Consider the following 15,489-nt stretch of genomic DNA (forward strand, 5'->3'; position numbering starts at 1 on the left):
GCCCTGTCGTCTAAATAGAGCCAGGGCTTTCCAGATAGATGTAAATGTATGTAACTTTTTAATTCCAAATAGGTTAGGAATATTGACCCAGCAGACCAATGATGGCTCTGGAAAAACTGCTCAAATTAGCGATCACAACCTGCTTTTCTCTAACACATACAGTCTACACAGTAATATCTGGCAACAGATGAAGTCTGCCAGCAGATTCCCTCCAATACACACAAGCATAATTCTTAGTTCCTTATACTGGGTTTTCCACACAGCCGAGATTGGTAGGACATGCTCTTATAAAACAGAATTCACATTGCAATGATTGTCCATAATATACAGACATGCAGTCATAGAAAAGGATTGTGAATTTAAAAAAGGCACACACCATTTGAAACAAGGTTATTTTTTTATACTAACTTACATTTTTATGTGTATTTTATAGCAACAAGCAGGGCTTTCTTTAGATTATTTTTATCATATCATCTATTTTACTTTTTTCTGACTTTGATTTAAAATATCTTTTAAAAAAACCTGCTACATAGATTATAATATTAGTCTTGAGTTTGGAAGTACCCAATGTTGTTATTTCAAAGCTATTTTTATGATTATACTGCCCCATGTCCTATTTAAGAGTTATTTGAAGCCGGCCATTTCAATTTACCCCATCAAACAATATATGTTTAAAAACTAGACAACCCAGGATATTTCAAATGCTAGTTTTTAACTCTTTCCATGAACTAATTCTACCACCAGCCTTTGTCAAATTTTGGTAGTATTTTTTTCACATGCATTTTACTTCAGGTAGCTCCTTGTATGTCACTGTCAAACAACACCTCAATATGTGTTCAGCAGCATCTCCCGAGTGCAGTACATTGGTTTGTTGGGTTGTTTAAAGACTAAAACGCCACATTTGGGGGGGGGGTAGGATATGTCCTATCTGGGAGATCTTTGAAGACGGCCAATTAAATTTACCCTATCAAATCATATATTTTAGAAAAATAGACACTGGTATCCACGCACATATTTTACCACCAGCCTTTGTCAAAGTTTGTTGTAGTATTTTTTTGCATATTTTTTCCACACACATTGTACTTGGTTGTCCTAGGCCAGGATTTATATACTTGGGAACTTTCCGGTAGGAGGACACTGACATCAATGGGCGGTACTGCTGATTTTGCAGGAAGCAGACAATTGTTAGAGGAGGGCAGGGAATGGGGTGTGTGACAACGCCACTCCCACAGCCCAGAGTTTTTCCGTAGTGACCAGGAGAAGCAGGGCTACATTCAGAGTGTCTAGGCGAAACCCGAAGTGTTCCCAGGTATGTGGATTACAATCTGTGATAAAGAGCGGGGTGCCGTTCGAAACGCGTTCAGATTTTCGGTCTCCTGTGCACATAGGTGCAGTGAGGTGTGAACTATGCTTTTTATTATTGAAGTTAAATAAAGTCGGAAGTTTTTTCATTCAAGTGCTGGATCGACCCCTTTTTTTTTTCTTTATGCGGATTACAATGCAGGGAAAATTGATTAAAGTCCTGACGAAGGCTTATCAGATAACTGTCTTTTGTTGTATAGCTTTAATACAAATGTCACTAGTTTTACATATCACCAGGTTTGTCCATAATTCTTCTATATTATTGCTTTAATTCTATTTAATATTCCATATATTATTCTGATTATCAGTATTGCTATATTTGTTTATCTTTATTCATAATCACTTTCATTTTTTTGTGGTAAATAAATATTGGTGACAAAGCCAGGCATTCTACTGGATTTCTGCACAGTGTGACTGTCTTTCAGCGTAAACCTGTTCCTGGATAGTTTAAGACAGGGCTTGACAAATTTGTTGTGAATCTAGACGCCAACTAAAAAAGTTAGGAGCCAGGATTTTTTTTTTAACCCCTGGGATTGATCCCAGGGGTTTTTGGTACCTCAAAGCCCAGAGCAATTTTGCCATTTTTGGGGTATGTCGGTTTAGCGATGATTCTCTTTTCCTGTGAATAGTGTACCCATATAAACTATATATTGTTTTTTCAAGGAGAGATAGAGCTTTCGTTTGATACCATAGTTGGATGATTAGCTGAAAATTTAGTAAAAACTAGCGAATTAAACTAATTTTTTTTTACATTTTCCCTCTGAATCCTCACAAAATTAGGTAAAGTGATGGAAAATCCCCTCCAAGTTTATCAATTCAGGTGTCCTGATTTCAGAAATACCTAGTTTATATAGATTTTCCAGACTTTCCCAGCACCAGGGAGCATACTATAAGGTGCACAATTTTGTATAATTTTTATGCCTATGGCTTAACTGGTTTGGGGGTTGTGAACGGGGTAGAAGGGTTATACTGGCTAGATGTTATGCTAGGGCAATGGGAAGTAAGGTTTTTTAATAATTTTTTTATTATCTTTTTTTATATATATTTTTTTATTTTAATTTTTTTTACATTTTTTTATTTTTTATATATTATTTTTACACAGAAATGGTTAGAGGTCCTCCTAGGGACCTCCTGAACATGCCAGTGATGTCACAATGACATCACAGCTCACATTATATTTTTTTTTTGTATTATATATATTATTATTTTAATGATTTATTTAATATTATTTTTTAAATGAATTAACTTTTTTTTTTTCCTGCTTTTCTCTTTCAGGACGGGAGGGGGGGTGAGAGACATGGTTTCTCACTCCCCTCCCCGCGATCCCCCTGCACCGATCACACTGTGATCTCTATGCAGGTCCTCACAGACCTGCATATAGATCGTAGCGTCTCTGTGCCTCATCGGAGGGCAGGATATCCCCGCAGCGGATATCCTGTCCTCCGATGACCTTCCGGGTTACATTAGCAGTGACATAACCCGGAAGGGAATGCCCGATCGCGCGTTTGCAACTGCGCGATCGCGCAGTTGCACTTTCAACCGTAACAGCTTACCGGCTTTCATGCCGGAAGCTGTTACGGGAGATCGGGCAGCAGAAAGCCGGCGATGATGGCTTCTGCTGCCAGGGGGGAGTCCAGGCTGTCAAACGACAGCCTGGTCTCCCGTGCAGCGGCAGGGATGTGTCCCTGACGCTGCACGAAGGGCTGGACGTACCGGGACGTCCATAGGGGTTTCTTTGTGGGCGTTTTTTGGACGTCCCGGTACGTCTATAGGGGATTGAAGGGGTTAAACTAACAGTTGGTCAGGAGTGATCTGATCATTATCAGCCCACTTACTAAAATCACAGCATTTGACCTGGTTTTTGTTGTTGTTGTTTTTTTATTATTATTTATTTATTTTTAACACTTTCAATGGTGATGTTCCATTGGAGCACAGCATTGACTGATATTTAGTCCCCACAAGCTTGTGGGGACAAATGTTAACCTCTGCAATGCCACGAATGTATTATACACAATTGTGGAATTGAAGGGGTTAACGCTGCACTGTCGCTCTCATGGAGCGATCAGGCAGCAGGGGGGTGTTGGGGCTGGTCTCTACACTCATGTGGAGACCAAAGAACCCTCTCCCCTTGTCCCTGAAGCTGCCTCTGGCAGCTGGGACGCAATTGGTGGTCTATAGACCAGCCATTGCAGGGGGAGTCTCTGATGACTGCTGTAGGCTTCCATGCCTACAGGAATCATCAAAGGGCTTGTGGGGGCTCGTTTTTGCTGTTGCTGGTCTGCCTGGGCTTCCAGGCACACCACCAGCAGCAGAGCCCCTTACAAAACAGGAATTAACCCCTAAATGCTGCGATCGCGGCATTGAAGGGGTTAACGCTGCAGTTTCGCTCTCATGGAGCGATCAGGCAGCAGGGGGGTGTTGTGTCAGGTCCTCACACTTGTGTGGGGACCCAATCAACACTCAACCCCCTTTCCTGAAGCAGCCTGTGGCAGCTGAAAACGCGATTGCAGGTTTTCATGCAATCGTGGTTTCAGCCTACAGGATCACTCCGTGGGAGTGATCTCAGGCTCGGGGGCGGGCTCTGAGTGGCTGTGCTGTCTGCCCAGACTCCTGGGCAGACAGCAGCAGCAGCGCCCCCCGCGATCACAAGCTGACAAACACCTAGGCGCCAGGACAAAATTCTGATTCGCCATGGCGACCTGGCGCTTGGGATTTGTTGAGCCCTGGTTTAAGACAATTTCCCATTTACATTAGAACAGGGGCGTCCAACCGGTGGCATTCCAGCTGCTGCAGGACTACATCTCCCATCCTCCTCAGCCAGCCCCTTAGCTGAAAGAGCATTATGGGGGATGTAGTCCTGCAGCAGCTGGACACTGCACTAGTACTAGCCAAACCATGTCGTCCGCTAGTAGCAGCCTTTCCCAGTTTCTGCAGCGAGGATTCACTTTCTGACCCGCCTGAAAGCTATATGGGCTTGAGCGCAGTGTTACTGTCTTTTAGTTGATTAAAATTGAAAACCTTTTTTACGCTGGTAGCCAAACCTCTAATTTGTAGACAACACAAAATATTTTTATTATCTTCAATGCATTGCTGAATAATAAAAACTGGTGACTAAATCAGAAGTTGAACTACCCCTAACACAAGTCGCATGCAGCACCCGCAGCAGTACCGACAAACATCCTAAATCTACTACTAGTGCTAAAATCTTGTTCACCTCCGTGAAGCACGGAATAAAACCACTACTACCAGTGCAACCACTGTCAGATGATAGATTTATGTTTGCCCCAGAAGAGAGGGAGAAGAGAGAAGGTCTACTCTTGCAGCAGTAGTGGACCTTACTCCGCAAGGTTAAAAAGGATATGGTCATCTTTAATAACGACTGTGACGGAAGCCTCCATCACTGGGGCCACTGGAGAAGCCTGACTGCCAGCCTCCTCCCTATTGACTATGGGCCCTGGGTTTGTAGAGACTTCTGTGGCTACCCCCAGCAGTATCATCTCATCACTGGCTGAGGGGATTATCTCCGGCAGACAGCCAGGATCTGCCACCAGGGAGTGACCACCATTCTTTGATGTTTAATGTTGTATAAATCAGTCTCCCCCCTATTGTATTGTTAATCCCGTTACTGCCCCTGTTGTCTCTGAGAGGCAGATTAAGGGGGAGGTTTGTGTCCCAATATCTTGTTTTATGTTAATGTGTGTTTTGCTGGATATATCCAGCTCTGTGTGTCTAAAATAAATCAGTTTTCGTTTGGTTTTACCCTACACTGAGTTTCGGCTAGTGACTGGGGAACCGGGGAAAGTGTGTTGTCCCAGGCTAAGGGAGCACAAGACAGCGGAGGTAGTCGGTCGGACTAGCCAGCTCCGTGACAACGACAATGTACTGGATTTACATTATGAGACTTGGAGTCAAGCGACATATCTTCCAGTTTCACTGTTAAATGTGTTCCTCCTTCAGCTGTGCAAAAGCAGCAGCAGCAAACCTATGCCACCGGTTTCCCTTCATACATAACGAATGGAAAAAAAAGATAAAAAAATACACTAACACCACTGCTACCCAAGCGGATGAGTGAGTACCCAGTAGATGGCACAGCTGGCCAGTCTCCCCAGCGGCAGATCACAGATCCGGGAGCGGAAGAACCTGTCCTCGCTCCCCAGCGACAGATCCCAATTGAGGTTGCTGAGGATACCGTCCTCCCTCCCCAGCAGCTGACCGATGACCTGGGAGATGGTGCAGTCGGTCTATCTCCCTAGCGGCAGCAGAAGCACCAGGGAGGGGATACAGGCGGCATCACTCCCCAGCGGCTGAGTGAGTGCACGGGAGCTGGTGCAGCCGGCCAGTCTCCCCAGCGGCAGCTCACAGATTCGGGAGCTGAAGAACCTGCCCTCACTCCCCAGCGGCAGATCCCAATTGAGGTTGCTGACGATACCGTCCTCCCTCCCCAGCGGCTGACAGACGGCCTGGGAGACCGCGCCGCCGGCCCATCTCCCCAGCGGCAGAAGCACCAGGGAGGGGGTGCAGGTTGCATCACTCCCCAGCATGAGAGATGGCGCAGCCTGCCAGTCTCCCCAGCGGCAGCTCACATGTCCGGGCACGGAAGAACCTGTCCTTCCTCCCAGTGGCAACAGGAGCACCAGGGAGGGGACGCAGGCACCGTCACTCCTCAGCAGCTGAGCAAGTGCTTGAGAGCCTGTGCAACCGGCCCATCCCTCCAGCAGGATCACCAGGGAGGGGATGCAGGTGGCATTACATTAAATATTAGATATATCCAGCCGTCTATGTCTAAAATAAATCAGTTCTCCACTTGTTGTACCTAAAGACTAGTCTTGCCTTGTTATTTGGGTACTGTATAGTGATATCCCTTTACTTTGCTTGGGGATATTGCCTGCGGATTGCGGGGAATTATTGTCCTGAAGGGAGAAGTCACTTTTGGTGGAGAGGGACAACCTGAGGTCCCTGGTCGGTCCATCACAGATGACAACAGCAAACCCACCAGCAGCTGCCAGAGCAAAGAGTATGGTGAGGCCTCAGCCTTCTTGAGGAGTGTGACTGATTCCTAGAGACAGGTAGGGCCAATGCACCAGCCTACTATAGAATACTTTGGGGCTTTCCATTCAAGGGGCATGTCAAAGCAGCAGTCAAATTAGGTGACACGACTGCTTGGTCAGCATATCGCTGTTGGAGGTGCTTCCTTTTCCATGATTGAGGAGGATCCCTTTAAGGCAGCTGCTCGAGGCTCTCGCTCCCCACTACCACCTACCCTATTGTACCACCTTTAGCTGTAGTTCCCTCCCTTTAGTCTTGTGTGTCATTGTTGTAGGCCGAGCTGTCCAAGGCAGATGAACAAATCATCCACCAGTGCGCAGCATGCCTTTTTTTCACTGATGACACATTAGTGGCTGCCCAAATATTTGGAGGACAAGGACAGCACCACTGTATACGGTGTAGGCAGAGGCACATGGGATGAAAGGATGGGCGGAACTGGAAGAGAAGGGCAGCAGGGTTATAGATCCTTCCTACTTGCTGAGGTTATGGATGAGCAGCACACATCAGCTGGTGCAGTGGATTGGACCTCAGGCAGTCACAGCTGTAGAAATGGGAATGGTGGTTACTGATGGGGCAGCAAACATGGTGGAAGTGGATAGAGATGGGGACTTTGTGGGTACCACCAAGTGTTTACTACACTTGGTGGTAAGGGCAGCTATTCCAACTCATGGGCAGTGTGGGCTTTTGAAACAGTGCCTGGCACTTTCACCGCAGCGTAAAGGCAAGCAAGCAAGCAGCTGAGGGAGGAGCAGGCAGGTTTACTCCACCACCATCTACCTCAGGATTTAGTCACCCGCTGGAACTCCATCCTGGACATGATGGAACGGATCCTAAAGCAGCAGTGGACTCTTCACTCCATGTCCTCTGATCAGAGCAGAGGTCTAATGCTGTTGTTGCTTCCTTACTCTAAGTGATCATTTTTGTTAAATTCAGTCCTGCGCCACGGTACTGCATGTTCCGATCATCTGCCAGTGCCTGTTCAGGTCCAGTGCTACTACTGCTGCTGCTGCACCTCGTTGACCATCCTTACTCTGGGGGAACCTTTTTTTTTTAAAATTTATATAATTTGTGGTGAAAATTCAGTCCTGCTTCATAGGGCTGCACCTGCCAGAGCTCCCCTGCCCAGTGCTTTGCTACTACACCTCTTTAGTCGTTCTTTTTCGGGGGAAACTTTTTCTTAAAAAAATTCTACAATACTGTGGTGGAAATTCAATCCTGCTCCATGGGGCTGCATGTTCCAATCATCTGTCAGCGCCTGCCTGCACAGGCTCAGTACCCTACTACTACTTTTGCTATTGCACCTCTTTGATCATCCTTACTCTGGGGGAACCTTTTCTTTTAAACTCTCTAATATTATAGAAATTCAGTCCTATTGCATTGAGCTACATGTGTGTATCATCTGCCAGTGTCTGCCTGCCTAGGCCCAGTGCCCTACTGCTTCTACTGCTGCAGCACCTCTTTAACCATCCTTACTCTGCGGGAACCTTTTTTAAATTTCTATAATGAAAGAAGGTGTCAGGGACCTCCCTTCTTTAGGAACACCCCCGAATGTCATTCTAAATTAAAAAAAAAAAAAAAAAACGCCCCCAAATTTAACTGAGCTGAACGGCCAGGAAATTTAAATTATTTGCCTGAAAACAAATGTGGCAAAAACGAAACGAAAAAAGTCTAGTAATTAATATGTCATGTTGTTTCAAATGACTGAAACCGCTGTGGATATGCAATGCACTGTTTCAAGGAGAAACCTGAGACTGCAATTGCGCTGCTGCAAAATGTATCCTTCTTGTTACTTTTCATCAATGGGATTGGACGTCTGTCTGAAATGTTTCCCCTTTTTAAAAAAATTGTCAACAACAGAAGGCTTTTTCAATGCTTGGAAATGTTAGATATATAACAATATTAGGTAAACGCTAGTAAATAGAGTTTGCGGATTTAGTTTAAATAAACTATATATATCTATCACACACACACACAGTATCTCACAAAAGTGAGTACACCCTCATATTTCTGTAAATATTTTATTATATCTTTTCATGTGACAACACTGAAGAAATGACACTGCTACAATGTAGTGTGTAAATTTTCTGTCCCCTCAAAATAACTCAACACACAGCCATTAATGTCTAAACCTTGGCAACAAAAGTGAGTCCAAATTGGGCCCAACGTGTCAATATTTTGTGTGGCCACCATTATTTTCAAGCACTGCCTTAACCCTCTTGGTCATGGAGTTCACCAGGGTTTCACAGGTTGCCACTGGAGTCCTCTTCCACTCCTCCAAGACAACATCATGGAACTGGTGGATGTTAGAGACCTTGCGCTGCCCCACCTTCCGTTTGAGAATGCCCCACAGATGCTCAAAAGGGTTTAGGTCTGGAGACATGCTTGGCCAGTTCATCACCTTTACCCTCAGCTTCTTTAGCAAGACAGTGGTCATCTTGGAGGTGTGTTTGGAGTTGTTATGTTAGAATACTGACCTGCGGCCCAGTCTTCAAAGGAAGGGGATCATGCTCTGCTTCAGTATGTCACAGTACATGTTGGTATTCTTTTTTTCAGATCCTCAGAGAGTTCTTTGCCATGAGGTGCCATGTTGAACTTCCAGTGACCAGTATGAGACAGTGTGAGAGCGATAAAACCAAATTTAACACACCTGCTCCCCATTCACACCTGAGACCTTGTAACACTAACAAGTCACATGACACTGGGGAGGGGAAATAGCTAATTGGGCCCAATCCACTTAGAGGTGTACTCACTTTTGTTGCAAAGGTGTTGAGTTATTTTGAGGGGATAGCAAATTTACACTGTTTACAGGCTGTACACTCACTACTTTACAATGTAGCAGAGTGGCATTTCTGCAGTGTTGTCACATAAAAAGATACAATAAAATACAATAAAATACAATATATGTATATACACTCACTGGCCACTTTATTAGGTACAACTTGCTAGTACCAGGTTGGACCCCCTTTTGCCTTCAGAACTGCCTTCATTCTTTGTGACATACTTCCTACAAGGTGCTGGAAACATTCCACAGAGATTTGGGCCCATATGGACATGACGGCATCACGCAGTTGCTGCAGATTTGTCGGCTGCACATCCGTGATGCAAATCTCTCATTCCACCAGATCCCAAAGGTGCTTTATTGGATTGAGATCTGGTGACTGTGGAGGCCATTGGAGTACAGTAATCTCATTGTCATGTTCAAGAAACCAGTTTGAAATGATGTGAGTTTTGTGACATGATGCATTATCTTGCTGGAAGTAGCCATCAGAAGATGGGTACACTGTGGTCATAAAGGGATGGACATGGTCAACAACAATACTCCAGTAGTCTGAACTGTTGATACAAGGCAAGATGGATCCATGCTTTCATGTTGCTTATGCCAAAGTCTGACCCTGCCATCTGAATGTCGCAGCTGGAATCGGGACTCATCAGACCAGGCAATGTTCTTCCAGTCTTCCATTTTCCATTTTTGGTGACCCTGTACGAATTGTAGCCTCAGTTTCCTGTTCTTAGCCGACAGGAGTGGCACCCAGGGTGGTCTTCTGCTGCTGTAGGCCATCTGCTTCAAGGTTCGACATGTTGTGCGTTCAGAGATATAACTACACTGTGTCTTGTTGCTGGTCTCAGTCTTGCCTTCACCAACCTCACCTTCTTAGTGATTTTGACTGTTCCTCATCCAGTTTTATTCCTCCTACACAGCTGTTTCTTGATGTATGCCCCATTATTTATATTTGCTACTGTGTAGCTCAATGCTTTTCTTTTTACTTTATTTTCCTTGCACTGTAGCAGAGTTTGCTACCACCGACCTAATCACTGTGAATTCCAATGTATTAGCTTTACACCAATCAGCCATAACATTATGACCACTGACAGGTGAAATGGATAACACTGATAATCTTGTTATCATGGCGCCGGTCAGCGGGGGTACATTTTAGGCAGAAAGCGAACATTTTGTGCTCAAAGTTGATGTGTCGACAAGGGCCAAATTGTGATGGCTAGGGGACTGGATCACAGCATCTCCAAAACTGCAGCTCTTGTGGAGTGTTCCCGATCTGCAGTGGTCAGTACCTAGGGAGGAAAAGTGGTGAACCGCCTATGGGGTCATGGGCTGCCAAGGCTCACTGATGCACGTGGGTGGAGCGAAGGCTAGCCTATGTGGTCAAATCCAAGGGGATAGCAACTGTAGCTCAAATTACTGAAAGGTTGATACTGGTTCTGACAGAAAGGTGACAGAACACAGAGTGCCTCAAGTCAGTGTCAGTGTACCCATGCTGAACCCTGTCCACTGCCTAAAGGGCGTAATAAGTGGTTCACGGAGCAATGGAAGAAGGTGGCCTGGTCTGATGGATCTCGTTTTCTTTTATATCATGTAGATGGCAGGGTGCGTGTGCATCGCTTACCTGGAGAAAACATGGCACCAGGATGCACTATGGGAAGAAGGCAAGCCAGTGTAGGCAGTGCCATGCTTTGGGCATCCATTCATGTGGTTATTACTTTGACACGCACCACCTACCTAAGCATTGTTGAAGACCCTCTTGTCCCCTCTTTATTGACACGGTATTCCCTGATGGCATTGGCCTCTTTCAGCAGGATAATGTGCCCTGCCACAAAGCAAAAATTGTTCAGGAATGGTTTGAGTAACAACAACGAGTTCAAGGTGTTAACTTGGCCTCCAAATTCCCCAGATCTCTTAGTCGAAACGTCTCTTAACATCTTGATGCCAGATAACACAGCACACCATCAGAGGTCTAGTGGAGTCCATGCCTCAACGGGTCAGGGCTGTTTTGGTGGCAAAAGGGGAACCTACACAATATTAGGCAGGTGGTTATAATGTTATGGCTGATCGGTGTATATCCCTATTATTACAGCTTTGCCAGTCTCACCATTAGCAGGGCTTACATGCTTGTTTTTTGTTTGTTTTCAGATTTAAACTGTGTGGGGCCACAGAGCTGGTCAGACCGCCAACACGATGGGTTGATCCTTTTAAATTTGGGTATTATGCATATGTCGGATGGAGAGATTGCACGCATTAACAAAGGGTATTTATACACAAAATATTTGTGGTTTGCTGTTCTGCTGTATGGATTGAAATTATAAACAGCAAGTAGTTCTGGTGAGCTTAGTTCCTTTTTCCTGTTTTTACCACAAAGGGCATTCTGGAACTTAAACATGCATGAAATACGCATAAAACTATCCTGAATCTAATACAAGACCAAGGACTGATTAAGGTCTTTACAAATAGGCAGACTAGATTGTTTAAATGGTTTCTATTCATATGAATTGCAAATTTACTGAATTTTGGTAAATTAAGCCATTTGTACGAAGCCCCGAAAACGAGACCAAACCCCCAAATCATAAAAAAACAAACAAAAAAAAAAAAAACGTACAGTGAAGGTAAAAATTATTTGATCCCCCTGCTGATTTTGTACGTTTGCCCACTGACAAAGACATGATCAGTCTATAATACCAGTCTAAATAAGAGACAGAACAACAACCAAAAAATCTGGAATAGCGCATTTCAAATAAGTTATAAATAAGTATTTTTTGTTGTTATTCTGTCTCTCGCTGTTCAATTAAACCTACCATTAAAATTATAGACTGATCATGTCTTTGTCAGTGGGCAAACGTACAAAATCAGCAAGGGATAAAATAATCTTTTCCTTCACTGTAGCAAAAACGTCAGAATTTTCATCTGCATCTTCTTTCTTCTATCTTCTCCCTTGTTTCTGGATACAAAGTTCATGAACAGCCAAGGTCAAATACAATTATTTTGTTTGTGTCCAATTAGAAAATGTACTTACTTTTTAATTTCTTCCTCCACAATAGTAACCCCATCTCTCTGTGGATTAAGAAACCTATTTGTAGCACTACCAAAATCACACAAGACATAGTTCCCATCATTATTTAGCAAAATGTTCTCAACCTGAAAGTAGAAAAAATCTGGTTATTTTACAGAGCCAATTTGACTTTTGTTGCTGAAAAAAGACATTGCTTTAATTGTATTATTTACAAGGAAGAGCATAGTTTAATCTAGAAAGCAATTTAAACATTTTTGTATCATGACGGGGGAGGGTTTATTCACATAAAAGGAGAAAATACATATTTTATATAATCTCAAACTTTCTAGTGCATTATGAAATGCCAAAATGCAGCACAGCACTTAATGCATGGTTAAGTTGGTGAGAGAAAACACTTTTCAACTCACCTGCAACTTTGTAGCAAATAAACCCCTAAGGTGTTAACATTGTGCTACTTGGTATGGAAAGTAAAACTTTTTTTTAGGTGTTTAAACTGTGACGGGACACCCTGTACCCCGACTGGGTACTCCTGCCAAACGTTGCTTCCTCCTGTCGGGACACCAGCAATTAACCCCTCCAGTGCCAGACAGAACTAGCGTTGTAGAGAGAAGGGGGGACACCGCTGCAACAGAGCTGCGCTGGGACGGTAGCTAGCTGAAGCTTAGCTACACAGCGTAGCTATTGTCCTGACAATAAAGGATCATAGCGGCCCACCCCAAGCATCAAAAAGCACTCCTGTTGAAGAGAAAACAGGATTAGGTTTATTTGTAAACACAGGGGTATTTAACCCTTTAACGACAAAGCCCGTACATGTACGGGCTTGCAGTGCAACGTGATAACGACAAAGCCTGTACATGTACGGGCTGCCGTTAAATAGCTGCAAACGCCGCGATCGGCGGCTTTGCAGCATCCACGGAAGCCTCACAAGTGAGGCTGACTGTGGATCCAGGGAGGAAAGCCCTCTCCGAAAGAGGGAGGGATTGCGGCGGCGCCCGGCTAAAACAGCTTAGGAAGCGATCGGAATCGCTTCCGAAGAATAAACCGTGTTGCTGACACGCCTCGATATTGAGGCATGTAGCAACCCAACCCCCCTACCCCGATAGCCTTGTGATTGCTCCGAAGAGCAACCACAAGTGCCATCATGTAAATGATGTTGCCGTCATTCACAAGATGGCATCAACAATAGAAAACTGAATGAGTTAGAACTCTCGAGCTCCTCCTGCAGGTTGAATGCAGGTACTGCATCCAACCATGCAAGGTCAATGGAGCCCAGCTCACTAATCAGTTTGATTAGTAAAAAAAAAAAAAAATTCTAAACAATTTAAAAAGAAAAAGTAAAAAAAACTTCAAAAATGTTCAAAAAATATTTTGCAAAAATATGGTAACATGTAAAAATCCCCACTGTCACCAAAAAAAAAGTCTTACAATTCTTTATCTTCACAAAAATTCCCGCATGGAAAGAGTGAAAATATTGGCATTATAAATGCCCATAGGGTGTCTAGTTTTAAAAAATGTATGATGGGGTAAATTGAATTGGCCGGGTTCAAAGATATCCCAAATATGGGACATGGGGGCAGTAGGATCAGATGTCTAAATGGCAAAAAAATACACACCTCACAAAGGTGGCCTTTCACCTCCCAAATAACCCTACAAACCCATGCATGGGTATCACTGCACTCAGGAGATGTTACTGAACACATATTGCGGTGTTTGACACGGACATACACCAGGAATGATAAATTTATACCTGAAGTACAACGTGTGTGAAAAAAATACCAAAAAAAATTACTACAATAAAGTTTCAAGAAGGCTGGTGGTAAAATCAGTGCATGGAAAGGGATAAAATACCTGCATTTCAAATACCTTGGGGTGTCTAGTTTTTAAGCAGATTCGTAATGGCAATGTGAATGATGCGTGTTTCAAATACAACTATAATAGGTGAGAATATGGAGATCAACATTAAAGGTGAAGTTTCATAGATACAATGCTGTATATAGTAAGGGCTTGCTTTTCTCCTAGTGAATTGCTTTCTGTAGTGGTATTATAAGTAAACCAATAATGGGTTTATATCTCAACCAACAATAAGAAGGTTAAAGGGTTTGTGACAAGAAGACAAAAAAAAAACAAAAGCAAAATTTTGTGTCTTGTTTTGGTTATCTGTGTTGCCCCCTTTTTTTTAGTGTGTAATTAGTTAAGGGTGGGGTTTATATTCAATTAACTGTGTTGCTCTGTGTAAGTGGCTACACTCACTGAGCTTGCTCATAGTAAGAGCTTGCATTTGTTTAAATGACCTCCTTTCTGTAAGTGGGCCGGTAAGTTGTTTTGGGGGGGGGTGAATGGGGGGCATAAGGCATTTCTGTAGGCACATCTGCCCCCAGGCTTGCCACTCTGTCCCAGAAATGTCTTATACCCCCTATATGCCACTGTGCCCCATGATATGCCTTTTAACCCTCTATATGCCACTGTGCCCCATGATATGCCTTTTGACCCCCTATGCGCCACTCTGCCTCCAGAAATGCCTTATACCCTTATACTCTGGCATTTAGGTGGTTAAAAGGCATATTATGGGGCAGAATGGCATATAGGGGTATAATGCATTTCTGGAGGCAGAGTGGCATAAATGGGGTTAAAATGCATATCTGGAGGCAGAGTGGCATATAGGGGGTATAAGGCATTTCTGGGGCAGAATGCCAAGCCTGGGGGCAGGTTGGAAAATAAAAGCAAAAAAAATATTTTTCTCAATCATACCTTTTATTTAAAAAATAGTTTACATAGTTTACATGAATTAACATCTACTAGTAAAACTTTTTTCCTATAGGGTCGTCTTATATTAAGGCTTTTTCTTTTTCTAAATTAATATTCGGATTTTGGGGGTCGTCTTATAATCAAGCAAATACGGTATATATAAATGAGAAAAGGAAAGTAAAACAAGGAATGGTAAGATTAAAAACAAAAGAAGGAAGGTGTGTAAAAGAGGACAAAAAAGTCTAATTGACTGCCTCAGTTTTTACAGATGAAAATGAAGGAAAAAAGATTAGTCATTTGAAACATGTGAGTATCGAGGCAGAGGTTCTACTTCAGTTGTCTAAGGTAAAGACAATTAAGTCGATAGGGTCTGACAGAATACACCCCAAGTTATTAACCCCTTCAATCCCAGGTTTTGGTACCTCAAATTTTGCTGTTTTTGCAGTATGTCGGTTTAGCGATTATTCTCTGTTCCTGTGAGCAGTGTACCCATGAAAACTATATATTGTTTTTTCAAGGAGAGATAGAGCTTTCGTTT

The 15,489-nt window shown here is 43.5% G+C and overlaps 1 pseudogene; it reads right to left on the minus strand.

Moving 5' to 3' along the window:
• Window positions 1–15,489, minus strand: part of LOC149276713 (BMP-2-inducible protein kinase-like) — a 189,581-nt pseudogene that overhangs the window by 122,921 nt on the left and 51,171 nt on the right.

Source organism: Sceloporus occidentalis, unplaced genomic scaffold (genome assembly GCF_023333645.1).
Source record: "Sceloporus occidentalis isolate IW3139 unplaced genomic scaffold, rSceOcc1.0.p SCAF_228, whole genome shotgun sequence".
Classification (NCBI taxonomy): Eukaryota; Metazoa; Chordata; class Lepidosauria; order Squamata; family Phrynosomatidae; genus Sceloporus; species Sceloporus occidentalis.